Source organism: Tamandua tetradactyla, chromosome 2 (genome assembly GCF_023851605.1).
Source record: "Tamandua tetradactyla isolate mTamTet1 chromosome 2, mTamTet1.pri, whole genome shotgun sequence".
Lineage (NCBI taxonomy): Eukaryota > Metazoa > Chordata > Mammalia > Pilosa > Myrmecophagidae > Tamandua > Tamandua tetradactyla.
The window spans coordinates 211,212,251-211,228,902 of NC_135328.1; the positions used below are offsets into that span (position 1 = coordinate 211,212,251).

The window sequence follows — 16,652 nt, forward strand, 5'->3', positions numbered from 1 at the left end:
AAACTGGAAGGCCAGCTAGGAAGTTCCCATGTTAACGGCAGGAACTGAGGGAGGCAGATGGTGGGAATGGAAACTACAGCCCTTCCTGCTAAGCTTCCTTCTCAGGGTTCACCCATCACAATCCAATTCCTGTGGAGCTGATCTTCAGCAGGAAGCTGGTGATGGGGGAGAAGTCACAGGGCCTCAGGGCATACCCATCCTGTAGGCCCTCTTTTCAGTGTGAATTTACTATAGCATTTACAAAGCAGAGGGGGCAAATGAAAATTCAGGTTTACAGCTGCTATTGAAAATTCAAAGATTTAACAACACTGGGCCCAGATTCCCACACGGCAACAATTATCAAGAGTTGAGAAGGCATTTCTGTCTTCAGACAGGGCAAGAACTCTATATGGAGTTCACTGCAGTTTGGACCTCACCCATTTGAGTATTACTTACCAGCCCAGACTCTTCAGGCGTTTGGGTTTGCCGCCCCTTGTCCTAAAGTAACTTCTTGCCTTCTGATCTCCCCCTGATTTTAAGATAGTGCAGTAAATGCTATTTCTGGCCCTTAAATTAAAGACAGAAATGGACTGGTCTTATTCTAACTCAGACTGCTAGGTTACTTTTGGAATAGGTAAAGCCCTTTTGGTGGAAAAAAAAAAAAAAGAGTTGAACTACTCCATGGTCTTTAACCCGGGATAAGGGCCTGTGAATTAGGGAAGCCAGCACTGCAGCAAAGGTGGTCCAGCATGATGGAAGGTGTGTAGGTTTGGATTTCTTTTCATTACTTTTACATAATTTTGCAATTGGCTGCAGGCTGTTTTGACCATTATTTTTTCATGCAACAGGAAAAACTATGCCCCGGGGCATGATTATTAAAATATGTTACTCTTCTATATTTAAATAGTGGAATGGCTTTTCTGAGCTTTAAAATGAGCCAAGGGACATACCTATGACTGAAGATTTAACTAGAATTTGGGCTTCACACACCACTGCTTGGAACCAATTACTTCCTGGACTCACTCTTCCCCAACTATGTAATGGATCCGGAAGAAAGATGGGTATGAAGAGGATATAGAGAAGGGGGGCCCTGAGGGGCAGCTGTTCCAGACTGTGAGGAAAAGAAGCTCAGAAAAACAGCCCCACACACCCCAGGAGCCCTGACCTGAGGTTTATCTGACTTAGACATTGCAAGACCTTGGCAGCAGTCAACAAGATGGAATGGAGACAGAGTGAAAGCAACTGGGGTCTCGGAGAAAGGAAACCAACCAACTGGAGGTTTTCAGGTTGTAAGTGAAACCCTCCCAGACCAGCCCAGTGGTTCTCAACTAGGGTTGATTTTGTCTGACATTTGACGAGGCCTAGAGATGATTTTGGTTGTCACAACTGTGAAGCAGAGTGGAGAGCGGAGAAGGGTATGCTACCAGCACTTAGTGAGTAGAAGCCAGGGAAGCTGCTAAACATCTCACAATGCACAGGACAGCTGCACACAACACAGAAGTATCCAACTCAACATGCCAATGGTGTTAGGGTTGAGAAACCTGACACAGTCCAGTAAAGGGAATGTGCTAGAAATGAAGGTAGCGATGGTCTAGTTGTCCATCTCTGCCTACTCCTTGCCATATCCATACCTCCTTTACTCCATAGTAATAGAACTTTATTTTTTTAAGAGTAAAATTAACTTTCTGGGGGTGACGAGTCCTATGAATTCTAACACATCAAGAGCAGTGTAACCAACCAGCACCATAATCAGGATACAGACAGTTCCGTTCTCCCCAAAAATCTCTTTTGTGCTGTCTCTTTATAGTCATAGCCTCTCTCCATCTTAGCAACCACTAATCTGTCTGTCCCCATCACTTAGTTTTGTCGTCAGGAGAATGTTATATAAATGGAATCATAACAGCATGTAACCTTTTGGGACCATTTTTTTTTACTCAACATAATGCCTTTGTGATTTACCCAAGTTATTGCATGTATCAATAATGTATTCCTTTTATTGGTGGGTACTATTCCATTGTATGTATGTGCCATAGTTTATCCATTCATCTGTAGAAGGACACTGGGTTGTTTCATGTACAGATTTTGTGTAGACATAAATTTTTATTTATCTAGGATAGATACCCAGGAATGAAATTGTTAGGTTCTATGGTAGGTATATATTTGACTTGATGAGAAACTGCTTAACAATTTTTCAGAGTGGCTATACCATTTTGTATCTCCAACAGCAATTATGAGAGATCCGGTGGCTCTGCATCCTCACCAGCACTTGGGATTGTCTTTTTTTATTTTAGCCATCGAATAGTTATTTCATCATAGTTTTAAATTGCATCTCCCTAATTGCTAATGATATTGAACATCTTCTCATAGGCTTATTTGTCATCCATTTATTGTCTTTGGTTGAAATACCTGTTCAAGACTGTAGCCCATTTTTTAAATTGGGGATTTGTTTTCTTACTGAGTTTTGAGAACTCTTCCTATATTCTGTATACAGGTCCTTTGTCAGGTATATTACTTGCAAATATTTTTTTCCAGTTTATAGCTTGTCACATTCTCTTACCAATGTTACTGACAGAACAAAGGCTTTTATTTTGATGAAGCTCAATTTATCAGTTGCTTTTTATGGCTTATCCTCTTGGTGTTTAGAATATAGCTTGAGTGGCCATGTGATGAGTTCTGGTCAACACAATGTGAACAGAAGTGCCGTGCTCCAGCACCCCCCTTAAATGTCAATTGGTATTCCCCCTGACTCCATCTTCTGGTCCCTCTGTCTGCTGGCTTGGAGTGGGAATGTGATAGCTGGAGCCCCATCTTGGACTAGGAGGTTGTGGGCCATATGGGAGGGATAGTACAGTGGACAAATGTAGGACTCTGGATGCTTGAGAACTTTGTGGAGCTGAGCCCCCATGCCATTTCTAGATAGCCTACTTCTGAATTTTATGGGAAAGAAAAATAAACATCTTTCTTATTTAGGCTACTGTTATTTTGGGTTTTCAGTCATCTTTGGCCACATCTAGACCTAATACAGAAGAATACAGGAGAATCTCTTGAAACTCAACTAGGTATTATGTGGGCCACTGGGACCTTGGCCATCCAAGGTTTTGGCCTGCCCACCATGTATTCCTCCTTATTCAGGTATTATCTTGGTTTGTCATTGGGATGAAATCATATGGTATGGGCAGACTGATAAGTAGTTTTTAGCTTTGTGACACAGGCCTGGTCAATAGAGTTTATAATGAAATTGTTTCAGAGATGGGAAAGTGACCTGAACTTTTTCTGGAACCATGGGAAACGAGCCTCTACTTTATTTGGTGAATATGAATTCATAGCTACCCACAGTCATGCCACTCAAAGAGACAGCCTGCCTGCGAATGTAGCTGTCAAAGCAAAGCAGGACCAGGAGATGGACAGAAACTTGCTAGGGTGCTGAGGGAAGCAAAAGGCACATAGCAAGGGCCTTAGGGCTTAGTAAGCCTTTCCAAACAAAGAGGCATTTAATCTGAGATGTGAAGCATGAATAGGAGTTAATGTTGTAAAGAAGGCCAAGGTGAGGCTACGAAGAGTAGAAGGAAAGAATTATTTAGACAGAGCAAATAGCATGTGCAAAGCCCAGGGGCAGGCTGACTGCTAGGTCAGAGCACAGGTTGTGAACTTTGTTTTAGCTGAACCATGTGGTGAAACAGTGGGATCCCTAACAGGATTCTTGCCAAAAGAACCTGTAAAGCACCAGATGCACACTCCTGGAAAGGACTAAGATAAGAAATCATTACTTACCTAGGGAGGGGACACCAGAAACCCAGGATAGAAACCAAATACAACAAATCTCTCCAATGCCAGCCACCTGCTAACAGCTACAGTTAGGGACCTGACTACCACTGCCTTGGCATCACAGATTGCTCTGGACCTCCTGCTCAGCATGTGTGCCAGTAGATAAAAGTCATGGCCATTTAAGAGGCATTTAAAGGAATGATGAAAATCCTACTTGTCACCCTCATAGCAACAGAATGGAGGTCTACTCCACCTGCAACTGAATCAACAGTATCAGAGTGTATCCCAGCAGGTCCCAGACGATTTAAACCTGGCAAACACAAATTAGGCAGCTCATTAGACCATAGTTTTATTAAGCATCATTTAATATAATGAATAATTTTGAGCTTTATTATCTAAAATATAAGGGAATGTTTTGAAATTTAGTTCAGCAGCAGACTGGATTTTAAAAAATATTGCTGTTTTAGGCCCAACAAACCAAGAGCATTTCTTGAATAACCTTTTGTAGATTTCCAGATTGCAAGCTGCACCTTTGGCCCTCCCTCTCCATCTCAACTTAGGGGTGCTTAGCAACCACACACTAACTGAAGGAAGTCACCAGCTGCACATGACCAGCTTTCTGCCCTCACAGGGATGGTGAAGTGGAGAGCAAAGGATTACTGCTCCAAGTCAGCAAGGTTCAGGGTAGATCGATCGAGACAGGCAGCAACGGGCAAGTGTGCCTCACCTCCAGGCCCTGATGGCTAAAAAAATCAAAGAGGTGAGTCCAAGCATGCTTGTATGGATTGGCTGACTCCAGTTCCTTGATAGGCTGACCCTCTGTGTTGCATAGGGAATTCGAGTATAGAGAAGAAACAAGTGGAGATTGTAAAAAACCTCTGAAATTAACAAAAAACTGGAGAGAAACAGGGGGCTCAGGCAGGAGGAAGCTACCTAGCCTCTCATCTGAGCCACCTAAGCCCAGCTCACCCCCACTGGCCTCTATTCCACGGGGCATTTGTACCATCCCAAACAGGCCTGTGGCTCTAGTCCCCAATGTCTCTATGGGGACAATTTCTAGACATTTGGACATTTGACCACTAAAATTGTTGATGTTCAACATTAATTTTTAATGTTTCAGAAAACCATTAAGCTGGTTTGTATTATGCATTACATTTTACGGCTGGTCATTTCATTTCCAGCTTGGAAAGTAGCTGGATGAATCTCAATGGGGATATTTACTAGTTTCCTTGACCTACTCAAACTTTAAAAGGGAGGCCCAAGGGGGAAGTCTTTCATCTCACTCCAGCATCTGTCTGCTGGACTCTCTCAGGTGGTCAGAACCTGAATGAGTATGTCAGCCTTTGGGAGTCCCTGGGTTTGGGGTGCCCTTAAAAGTAGAGGAGCCACACAAACAATGGCCCAGAGATGAGAGCCTAAGAGATGGGTTCAGAGCCTGAAACAAGTTCAGCCTGGCTGAAGTCCAGAGTGAGTGTTGGGAAGTAGCACTAGATGATGTTGGAGAGGTAAACTGAGGAGGGTACCTGGGAGCCTGTTTAAGGATTTTTTACATTATCTTGAGACAATAAGGATTCACCAAAGGGTCTTACACTGAGGAGTAACAACTTTAGACTTGTCATTTAGAAGACTGGGTACCAATGGGTGGCAGCAGATGGGGGCCGTGCGGTGTACAAGACAGAAAGCAGAGGGATCGGGGGAGGTTGCTGCTGTTTAACCTGGTGAAAGATGATGGTGGCTTGGATCGGGTGACACTGGGGATGCAGAGATGTAGCAGGATGCAGGACCTGTTCAAAAGGTACTGTCAACCTCATCTTCCAGCAGGCTTACACACACACACACACACACACACAATGACTTCCCATTGCAGTCAAGGCCTTATCCTTACAGGTCTCAAAAGGACAGTCATGTTTTAACACAACCCCAATTATTTATGCATATACATGCGTCCATACATACACATGTGCATATACTTAGATACCCATGCATGCATACATACACATACACACACATTCACATATAAGTATGTATGTCTACACACACACACACACACACACATTTATATGTGATTCTTAACCCTGACATTCCATAAAATCACCTAAGGAGCTTAGAAGAGAAAATTTTAAATGGCACCTATGCCCAGGCTCCAGCAAGGACTAATTAAACCAGAGTCTTTGCACAATGGAGTCTGGGTATAATCCTTTTTAAAAGCCCTCTGGATAATTCTACAGAGAACTAACCTTGAGAACCAATGTTGTAAGGTGGTGATGGGAAAAGCAGAGGTTCTGGAATCAAGCTACCTGCGTCTCCACCTCCCCCTGGGTGACCTTGGTAAGTCATGTGATATTTCTGATCCTTGGTTCTCCACCAATGGAATAGGGAGAATAATCCTATTTGCCTGTTGGGATTGCTGTGACACTGAAATGAGTTAATGCAAGGAAAGAACTTAGCTCAGCACCTGGACTACAGTAGCTGCTCAGTAAATGTGAAAGCTAATCTTACCCTTTGAATACAATTATGTCAACAGTGATTCTGCATAGCCCAATTTCTATCATCTCTAACATTTTCCCATGAGCTTTCATGAGATTTTCCTGCCTCCATTTCGTGTTTTCACTACACACCTGCCATTCCATACCCAAGGACTAAGGGAAATCTTAACCTGCAGAGAGAGAATACAAACCATCTACTAAAGGAGCGAGGAAGTGAGGGAAGGGGCCCAGGCCTCCCCCAGCTGCTTGTAAGAAGTGTCGGCCCATATTCCTTGGCAAGGACATCCAGCCTCTCTAGAGTTCTCCTTTGAAGTTATAGCCCTTATGGTTTTGTCTTCCTGTGGAATGTCTGAAACTCAGGTTGGATTTCCCCTAAAATATATTAGCTTGCCTTTGGGGCAGAAGCGTGATGTAACTTCTGTAATTTCCTTCTTACATTTACTTCTGTCTTATTTCTCCCCTTTTGAGGAGGGTGACATCTTGCAAATTAACTATATCTGCAAATTAAATGAAGATCCTCCTTGTTCAAGATTAGCAGTAAAGCCTGGGCCGGGGTTTGCTGATGGAAGGGCTTGACTCCTGGCACCTCAGATGAGAGTGTCTGTGTGGTTAAGAAACAACAGCCTCCAACAAGAGACTATAGGGCATCTCCCACCCATGAGCCGCGACCAACAGCTGTGGAAAACAGCTTCTCTGGCCTTTGTTTCTTCATCTTAAAGTGGAGGATGAGTGGATTAAATGACTTTACACAGGCAAAGTGTGTTCAGAACCGTGCTGGCACCCATCAAGGGCTCAATATCAGCTGCTGTTGTCACTGTCCTTATAACAGTTCTAAGGGACATAGGAGAGCAGAAATCCCAACAAATACGAGCAGCCTCCCACCCAACAGCAAGGGCAGGTCATACAGATGACTTTATTTCACCTTCCTTTGAGTTGGGAGTTAAACAACATTATCTCTGCCTGCAACCAGAGAACCCAAGTTATTCTCCATCAGGACCTAGATAGGATGACTGTTGGGTTTGATTTTAAAGTTATGATTAGGTATTTTAGAGCAGAACAGTTAACATTCATCTGTTCTAGTCAGGTGAAAACCCAGAGCCCAGAGGGGTGAGATGACTTCCTCAGAGTCCCTGCCTGGTTAATGTTAGAGAAGCCAGGGGTTTTGGTCACCAGTCCAAGGCTCCACTCACATGTCCCTTAAATTTCTTCCCCATAAAACATTTAGGAGGGAAATGTACAGTTAAATTTCCAGTTATCTAAAGATGTAGTGGACATTCCTGAAAGGCCCCTACCTCTTTACTCGTCTCAAGTAGAAGCTTCCTAACTTCTTAATTAGAAAAATGGAGGAGAGGTAGAGCATCTTATTTATTAAGGGAAATAGTTCTGTTTCATGAATGGGCTCTGTCTTGGCCCATAAAACTCCCAAAGCTATATTGCCTTTTTATAACCAAAGGTATAAATTCTTCCTTCCTCCCTCCCACCCTTCCTCCTTGTGTCCCTCCCTTCTCTATGAATTTGGCAGAGCAGGGATTATCTCCATTTTACAGATAAAAACAATGAAGGCCTTAATGATTTTCCTGAAGTCACACTAGTTTGCAGAGAGTCTGGAATTGGTCTTAGAGAAACCTTGTCACATTGTTCCTTCGTTGTCACATGCAGTGAACCGGTACATGTGCACAGCATCTTAATCTTCTTTTTTCCTGATGCTCCTCTTTTTTGCCCTCCCAGACACAGTTGGATGTGTTTCAGTGATCTAAGACCCTTTTTGTTTTTTAAGTTCATTAATTTTTATTTACTCTACATGCATTGAGCAAAAACTCCCCCTTTCCCTTTCCCCTATCCCCAGTAACCTCTAGTTTCTACCTCTGTGAACTTGTTAATTCTAGATATTTCCTATAAGTGACCTCATACACTATTTGTCCTTATGTGCCTTGTTTAAGGCATATGTATCCCACTGAGCATGTTTTCAGCTGATGGATGAGAAACCTGAGGCCCACCAATGTTCACAGCCGCATCGTTCATGAGAGCAGAAGGTGGAAACCACCCAAGTGTCCATCTACAAGGGAACGGATAAATAAAATGTTTGCATACACACAATGGAATATTATTTGGCCGTAAGAAGCAAGGAAGTTCTGAGATGTGCTGCAATATGGGCAAACTCTGAAAACTGAAGGCGTCAACCCTGAAGACTCACTGCACAGGCTTCATCCAACAGAGATAAGGTCCGGAGAGACCCCATTCCAGCCATGTTATGCTGCTTAGGGTAGATTATAAGAGGGGCCCTCTGGGCACTGGATGACCTTTTCTGCTTGCTTTAGAAGGGATAGGAAAGCTCACTTCCATTGCCTTGTGCACAGCCAGCAACTCCATCTGTCTCCTGTAAGCATAGGAGACCTCATAAGAGGCAGGTAGGCCACAGTGTTCTCTAGACATTTCTCTAGAAATAATCCGATTTAGCTATGCCATCTTTGATTGCAAAGGAACGTGCCTAAAAGTCAGCTTTTGTTGTCATGTGGCTAACATGTCATCACTCTTTTGACAGCCAGAAAATGGCATTCCAGTTGGCATTTTTGTTATCAGTCCTGCCCTTTATCAGCTGGGAAATTTTTATTGAGGTTTGTTTTGAAGGTGGCAGAGTAGAGTAGAATATATATTTTCATTCTGTATTTTCCTCAACAGCCATGTCGAGGGCCATGGTTTTCCCATATGCTGAAAGACTAGAAGATAAATAGATGCCACTGATAGAATAAAACATATCATGTTGAGAACAAATATGGCACCAGTGGCATCATCTAATTCAGGGTTTCTCAACCATGGCACTATTGACATTTTGGGTCAGATAATCCTTTGTTGTGTGGGGCTGTCCTAGGCACTGCAGGACATTAAGCACCCACTAGGTGCCAGTAGCACCCCCATTGTGATATCCAAAAATGCCTCCAAATGTTGCCTAATTGCCCTAGTTGAGAACCAGTGGATTAATTAACCTCACATCAGCTACAACACATACATAGCTATAACTGAAGCATGTAAATTCCCTAAGTACAGGCAGATCTGTGTCTCTAAGAGAACATGGGAAAGGGACAGGATTGTGCAAGAGGTCTACAAGCTATTGCCAGGAAACAAAAGCAGTTCAGTGGTCTTAATGAGAATTGTAAAGGTGGTGGCACCAGCAGCAGCAGGAAGCCCCCACGGAAGGTGTGCTTGGCACCAGCACTGGCCCTGGCCCTTACCCACATCTCATTTCATGCCCTCACAGCTGTATGAGGAGACATCATCCTTGCCTTTTAGACTGAAAGGGCAGGTTCAGCACCAACGAGGGAGAGGTCCAAAGCCCCAAAGGCAAGGATGTGCCAGAGAGAAGAGCCAAAGAGCTCAGACCTTTCCAAAGTTCAGAAATGTATACCTAACTAATCCATTACATTACCTCACCCAATTAAAAACAAAACAAAATAACTAATATTTTCTGAATTCATAGCAAGTGCCAGTAAAAGGAACTTGGCAATCACTCAATCCCATTCTTCTCCTGATACTATTTTACCGATGGGAAACTGACATTTGCAAGGTTTGGACATTTGTCCAGGCTCACTCAGCTGTTAGGAGACAAAGTCAAGTTCTGACTTAAGCAGTTAGACTCCGCAACCTGATTCCTGAGCCACTCTCCTCTTAAACAACTGTTAACTTTCAAACCCGTCCAGCTCCTACCTGGATTCCTGTTGAGGGGATGGTGTTAGCTGACCACAAAGGAAGAAAAATGGTCTGGGAGCATTTTGCCCATCCTGCCCTGGGAATCCTGTATGGGCAGCACTTTCTGACCTTATGAGCCCCCTTCAAACCCTGCCTGCTGGCTAGCCAGAAAGCTCCCGACCCGCTCTGTACACCATCCCTTATGAAAGGCAATTTAGCTAACAAAGCCAGCCTGTCCTGGGCTACATAAACAGGATGTAACTGAATGGGCGGGGGGGAAGAGAGCAGAGCTGTCCAGACAACACAACTCAAAACACAGGCGAGAACTCCCAGCAGCTGACAAGGGCAGGACCTGCTCGCCGTGGATTATTATGTTATTGAGGGATCAGTAAATAATATGCCTTATTTACAGTGCCGCTGGCTTCCAGTAATCATACACTAATAACATCCAGATACCCCACTGCTGGGTAATGTATGGTCCATTTTTGATGACAGATTCTCCATTTATGATTCTGAAATGAAAATTTTTAAGAAGAAAGAGAACAAAATATTTAGTGATATCATATTTTATCGGCCAGCCTTGATAAAAAATGGAGTTGGGAAGTATTTGATGCATACTGTTGTGGACAAGGTTTGCTCAGAAGGAATAGTTCAAGTGTCCGTACAGTCTATGTGCGGTATTTTGGGCACTGGTTGTATTACAATAAATGACATCCATTGCATTCTAGATACATATACATAACTCCTTATGACATTACTAGGAACCAGGCAGGCAAACAGAGGGAAAATAATAGGTCCTCTTTGCAAACCCTACATTTAATGGATTTCCAGTTCCATGGTGTTGGACATTGCTTCAGAGTGCTTCAAAGAGCAAGAAATGGAGGCACAATGATGCAGAAATCAGAACAGAACAGTTCACAGTTTTGCCAGTGTGACATTTTTCTTTCAGCTCCAAATTGTCATTTTCTCTTTAACTGTATAGTAAAAGCTGACTGGTTCCACATCCTGTCAATCCAAGCTCTTTATTTTTATTTTTTATTTTTTTGACTGTCAGAATGGAGTCTTTATAAATGTGCTCTTCACAAGTAAACTTTAAAAGCATGAGTTTGTTTTTACAGTAAAAAGACAAGGAATACAAAAATCAAGGATAGCACTACTGATATCAGATACAGAGTATGTTAAGGAACGTTATTTCATTACAAAAGCAAACTCTATGAAGAAAATACAAGAATCATAAACCTTTGTGCACCAAGCAATCTAGCATGTATATATATATATATATACATATATATAAAGCAAAAATATTGGAACTCCAAAACTTGACCAAAATTCAGTTAGAAGGGGATATTTTAAGATATCTTTGTCAAAATTTAGCAGAGTCAATATAAATCTTTTTAAAATAGAAAAATTGAATTATACGATAACAAAGTCAATATTACAGTACTAATAGGCCCTTAAAAAATACATTCTAAGATGTATCCATGGACTATGTATGGATTACAAATATTGATTACATGGTACCCAATATACAAGTCACTAACTACATATGACTATTGAGCACATGAATTGTGTTTAGTTCACATTGAGAAACACTGTAAGTGTAAAATATATAATAAATTTTAAGACAGTATGAAAAATGATAATATACAACACCTCATTAATAATTTTATACTGAATAAATGCTGAAAGGATATTTTTCTATCAGAAATAAAATATATTATTAAAATTAATTTAATATGTTTTTATTTAAAATGTGCCCACTAGAAATTTTTTTTTTATAGCTCAGATGCAGCTTCATTCAGTGTTTTAACATAATTACATTACAATTAGGTATTATTGTGCTGTCCATTTTTGAGTTTTTGTATCTAGTCCTGTTGCACAATCTGTATCCCTTCAGCTCCAATTACCCATTATCTTACCCTGTTTCTAACTCGTGCTGGTCTCTGTTACCAATGACATTGTGCTAGTTAGATTCAGTTGTCAACTTGGCCAGGTGAGCATACCTAGTCTTGTTGCTGCGGACATAAGCCAACGGTACGTGAACCTCATCTGTTGCCAATTACATCTGCAGTCAGCTAGGAGGCGTGTCTGCTGCAATGAGTGATGTTTTACTTAATTGGCAGGTGCTTAAATGAGAGATTGCAACGTAGCACTGCTAAGCAGCTCGGTGTTCCTCATCTCAGCACTTGCAGCTCAGCCCAGGCCTTTGGAGATGCAGAAAGAAGTCACCCCGGGGAAAGTTGTTGGAACCCAGGGGCCTGGAGAGAAGACCAGCAGAGACCATCCTGTGCCTTCCACGTAAGAAAAGAGCCTCAGTGGAAAGTTAGCTGCCTTTCCTCTGAAGAACCAACAAAATAAATCCCCTTTTATTAAAAGCCAATCCATCTCTGGTGTGTTACATTCCGGCAGCTAGCAAACTAGAACAGACATATTCCAAGTTTATTCTCGAATGTCGGTTCGCATCAGTGGGACCATACAGTATTTGTCCTTTAGTTTTTGGCTAGACTCACTCAGCATAATGTTCTCTAGGTCCATCCATGTTATTACATGCTTCATAAGTTTATTCTGTCTTAAAGCTGCATAATATTCCATTCTATGTATATACCACAGTTTGTTTAGCTACTCGTCTGTTGATGGACATTTTGGCTGTTTCCATCTCTTTGCAATTGTAAATAATGCTGCTATAAACATTGGTGTGCAAATGTCCGTTTGTGTCTTTGCCCTTAAGTCCTTTGAGTAGATACCTAGCAATGGTATTGCTGGGTCGTATGGCAATTCTATATTCAGTTTTTTGAGGAACCGCCAAACTGCCTTCCACAGTGGTTGCACCATTTGACATTCCCACCAACAGTGGATAAGTGTGCCTCTTTCTCCGCATCCTCTCCAGCACTTGTCATTTTCTGTTTTGTTGATAATGGCCATTCTGGTGGGTGTGAGATGATATCTCATTGTGGTTTTGATTTGCATTTCTCTAATGGCCAGGGACATTGAGCATCTCTTCATGTGCCTTTTGGCCATTTGTATTTCCTCTTCTGAGAGGTGTCTGTTCAAGTCTTTTTCCCATTTTGTAATTGGGTTGGCTGTCTTTTTGTTGTTGAGTTGAACAATCTCTTTATAAATTCTGGATACTAGACCTTTATCTGATATGTTGTTTCCAAATATTGTCTCCCATTGTGTAGGCTGTCTTTCTACTTTCTTGATGAAGTTCTTTGATGCACAAAAGTGTTTAATTTTGAGGAGCTCCCATTTATTTATTTCTTTCTTCAGTGCTCTTGCTTTAGGTTTAAGGTCCATAAAACCGCCTCCAATTGTAAGTTTCATAAGATATCTCCCAACATTTTCCTCTAACTGTTTTATGGTCTTAGACCTAATGTTTAGATCTTTGATCCATTTTGAGTTAACTTTTGTATAGGGTGTGAGATACGGGTCCTCTTTCATTCTTTTGCATATGGATATCCAGTTCTCTAGGCACCATTTGTTGAAGAGACTGTTCTGCCCCAGGTGAGTTGGCTTGACTGCCTTATCAAAGATCAAATATCCATAGATGAGAGGGTCTATATCTGAGCACTCTATTCGATTCCATTGGTCGATATATCTATCTTTATGCCAATACCATGCTGTTTTGACCACTGTGGCTTCATAATATGCCTAAAAGTCCGGCAGCGTGAGACCTCCAGCTTCGTTTTTTTTCATCAAGATACTTTTAGCAATTCGGGGCACCCTGCCCTTCCAGATAAATTTGCTTATTGGTTTTTCTATTTCTGAAAAATAAGTTGTTGGGATTTTGATTGGTATTGCATTGAATCTGTAAATCAATTTAGGTAGGATTGACATCTTAACTATATTTAGTCTTCCAATCCATGAACACGGTATGCCCTTCCATCTATTTAGGTCTTCTGTGATTTCTTTAAACAGTTTTTTGTAGTTTTCTTTGTATAGGTTTTTTGTCTCTTTAGTTAAATTTATTCCTAGGTATTTTACTCTTTTAGTTGCAATTGTAAATGGGATTCGTTTCTTGATTTCCCCCTCCGCTTGTTCATTGCTAGTGTATAGAAATGCTACAGATTTTTGAATGTTGATCTTGTAACCTGCTACTTTGCTGTACTCATTTATTAGCTCTAGTAGTTTTGTTGTGGATTTTTCTGGGTTTTCGACGTATAATATCATATTGTCTGCAAACAGTGATAGTTTTACTTCTTCCTTTCCAATTTTGATGCCTTGTATTTCTTTTTCTTGTCTAATTGCTCTGGCTAGAACCTCCAACACAATGTTGAATAATAGTGGTGACAATGGACATCCTTGTCTTGTTCCTGATCTTAGGGGGAAAGTTTTCAATTTTTCCCCATTGAGGATGATATTAGCTGTGGGTTTTTCATATATTCCCTCTATCATTTTAAGGAAGTTCCCTTGTATTCCTATCTTTTGAAGTGTTTTCAACAGGAAAGGATGTTGAATCTTGTCGAATGCCTTCTCTGCATCAATTGAGATGATCATGTGATTTTTCTGCTTTGATTTGTTGATATGGTGTATTACATTAATTGATTTTCTTATGTTGAACCATCCTTGCATACCTGGGATGAATCCTACTTGGTCATGATGTATAATTCTTTTAATGTGTTGTTGGATTCGATTTGCTAGAATTGTGTTGAGGATTTTTGCATCTATATTCATTAGAGAGATTGGTCTGTAGTTATCTTTTTTTGTAATATCTTTGCCTGGTTTTGGTATGAGGGTGATGTTGGCTTCATAGAATGAATTAGGTAGCTTTCCCTCCACTTCAATTTTTTTGAAGAGTTTGAGGAGAGTTGGTACTAATTCTTTCTGGAATGTTTGGTAGAATTCAGATGTGAAGCCGTCTGGTCCTGGACTTTTCTTTTTAGGAAGCTTTTGAATGGCTGATTCAATTTCTTTACTTGTGATTGGTTTGTTGAGGTCATCTATTTCTTCTTGAGTCAAAGTTGGTTGTTCATGTCTTTCCAGGAACCCGTCCATTTCATCTAAGTTGTTGTATTTATTAGCGTAAAGTTGTTCATAGTATCCTGTTATTACCTCCTTTATTTCTGTGAGGTCAGTAGTTATGTCTCCTCTTCCATTTCTGATCTTATTTATTTGCATCCTCTCTCTTCTTCTTTTTGTCAATCTTGCTAAGGGCCCATCAATCTTATTGATTTTCTCATAGAACCAACTTCTGGTCTTATTGATTTTCTCTATTGTTTTCATGTTTTCAATTTCATTTATTTCTGCTCTAATCTTTGTTATTTCTTTCCTTTTGCTTGCTTTGGGATTAGTTTGCTGTTCTTTCTCCAGTTCTTCCAAGTGGACAGTTAATTCCTGAATTTTTGCCTTTTCTTCTTTTCTGATCTAGGCATTTAGGGCAATAAATTTCCCTTTTAACACTGCCTTTGCTGCGTCCCATAGGTTTTGATATGTTGTGTTTTCATTTTCATTCGCCTCGAGATATTTACTAATTTCTCTTGCAATTTCTTCCTTGACCCACTCGTTGTTTAAGAGTGTGTTGTTGAGCCTCCATGTATTTGTGAATTTTCTGGCACTCCGCCTATTATTGATTTCCAACTTCATTCCTTTATGATCCGAGAAAGTGTTGTGTATGATTTCAATCTTTTTAAATTTGTTAAGACTTGCTTTGTGACTGAGCATATGGTCTATCTTTGAGAATGATCCATGAGCACTTGAGAAAAAGGTGTATCCTGCTGTTGTGGGATGTAATGTCCTATAAATGTCTGTTAAGTCTAGCTCATTTATAGTAATATTCAAATTCTCTATTTCTTTATTGATCCTCTGTCTAGATGTTCTGTCCATTGATGAGAGTGGTGAATTGAAGTCTCCAACTATTATGGTATAGTGTCTATTTCCCTTTTCAGTGTTTGCAGTGTATTTCTCACGTATTTTGGGGCATTCTGGTTCGGTGCGTAAATATTTATGATTGTTATGTCTTCTTGTTTAATTGTTCCTTTTATTAGTAGATAGTGTCCTTCTTTGTCTCTTTTAACTGTTTTACATTTGAAGTCTAATTTGTTGGATATTAGTATAGCTACTCCTGCTCTTTTCTGGTTGTTATTTGCATGAAATATCTTTTCCCAACCTTTCACTTTCAACCTATGTTTATCTTTGGGTCTAAGATGTGTTTCCTCTAGACAGCATATAGAAGGATCCTGTTTTTTAATCCATTCTGCCAGTCTATGCCTTTTGATTGGGGAATTCAGTCCATTAACATTTAGTGTTATTACTGTTTGGATAATATTTTCCTCTATCATTTTGCCTTATGTATTATATATATCATATCTGATTTTCCTTCTTTCTACACTCTTCTCCATACCTCTCTCTTCTGTCTTTTCATATCTGACTCTAGTGCTCCCTTTAGTATTTCTTGCAGAGCTGGTCTCTTGGTCACAAATTCTCTCAGTGACTTTCTGTCTGAAAATGTTTTAATTTATCCCTCATTTTTGAAGGACAATTTTGCTGGATATAGAAGTCTTGTTTGGCAGTTTTTCTCTTTTAGTAATTTAAATATATCATCCCACTGTCTTCTAGCTTCCATGGTTTCTGCTGAGAAATCTACACATAGTCTTATTGGGTTTCCCTTGTATGTGATGGATTGTTTTTCTCTTGCTGCTTCAAGATCCTCTCTTTCTCTTTGACCTCTGACATTCTAATTAGTAAGTGTCTTGGAGAACACCTATTTGGGTCTATTCTCTTTGGGGTGCGCTGCACTTCTTG

General features: G+C 40.7%; 1 protein-coding gene across 4 annotated transcripts in view; it reads right to left on the minus strand.

Moving 5' to 3' along the window:
* Positions 1-16,652, minus strand: part of KAZN (kazrin, periplakin interacting protein) — a 1,164,933-nt gene that overhangs the window by 432,341 nt on the left and 715,940 nt on the right. The gene's annotated exons all lie outside the window — the stretch shown is intronic.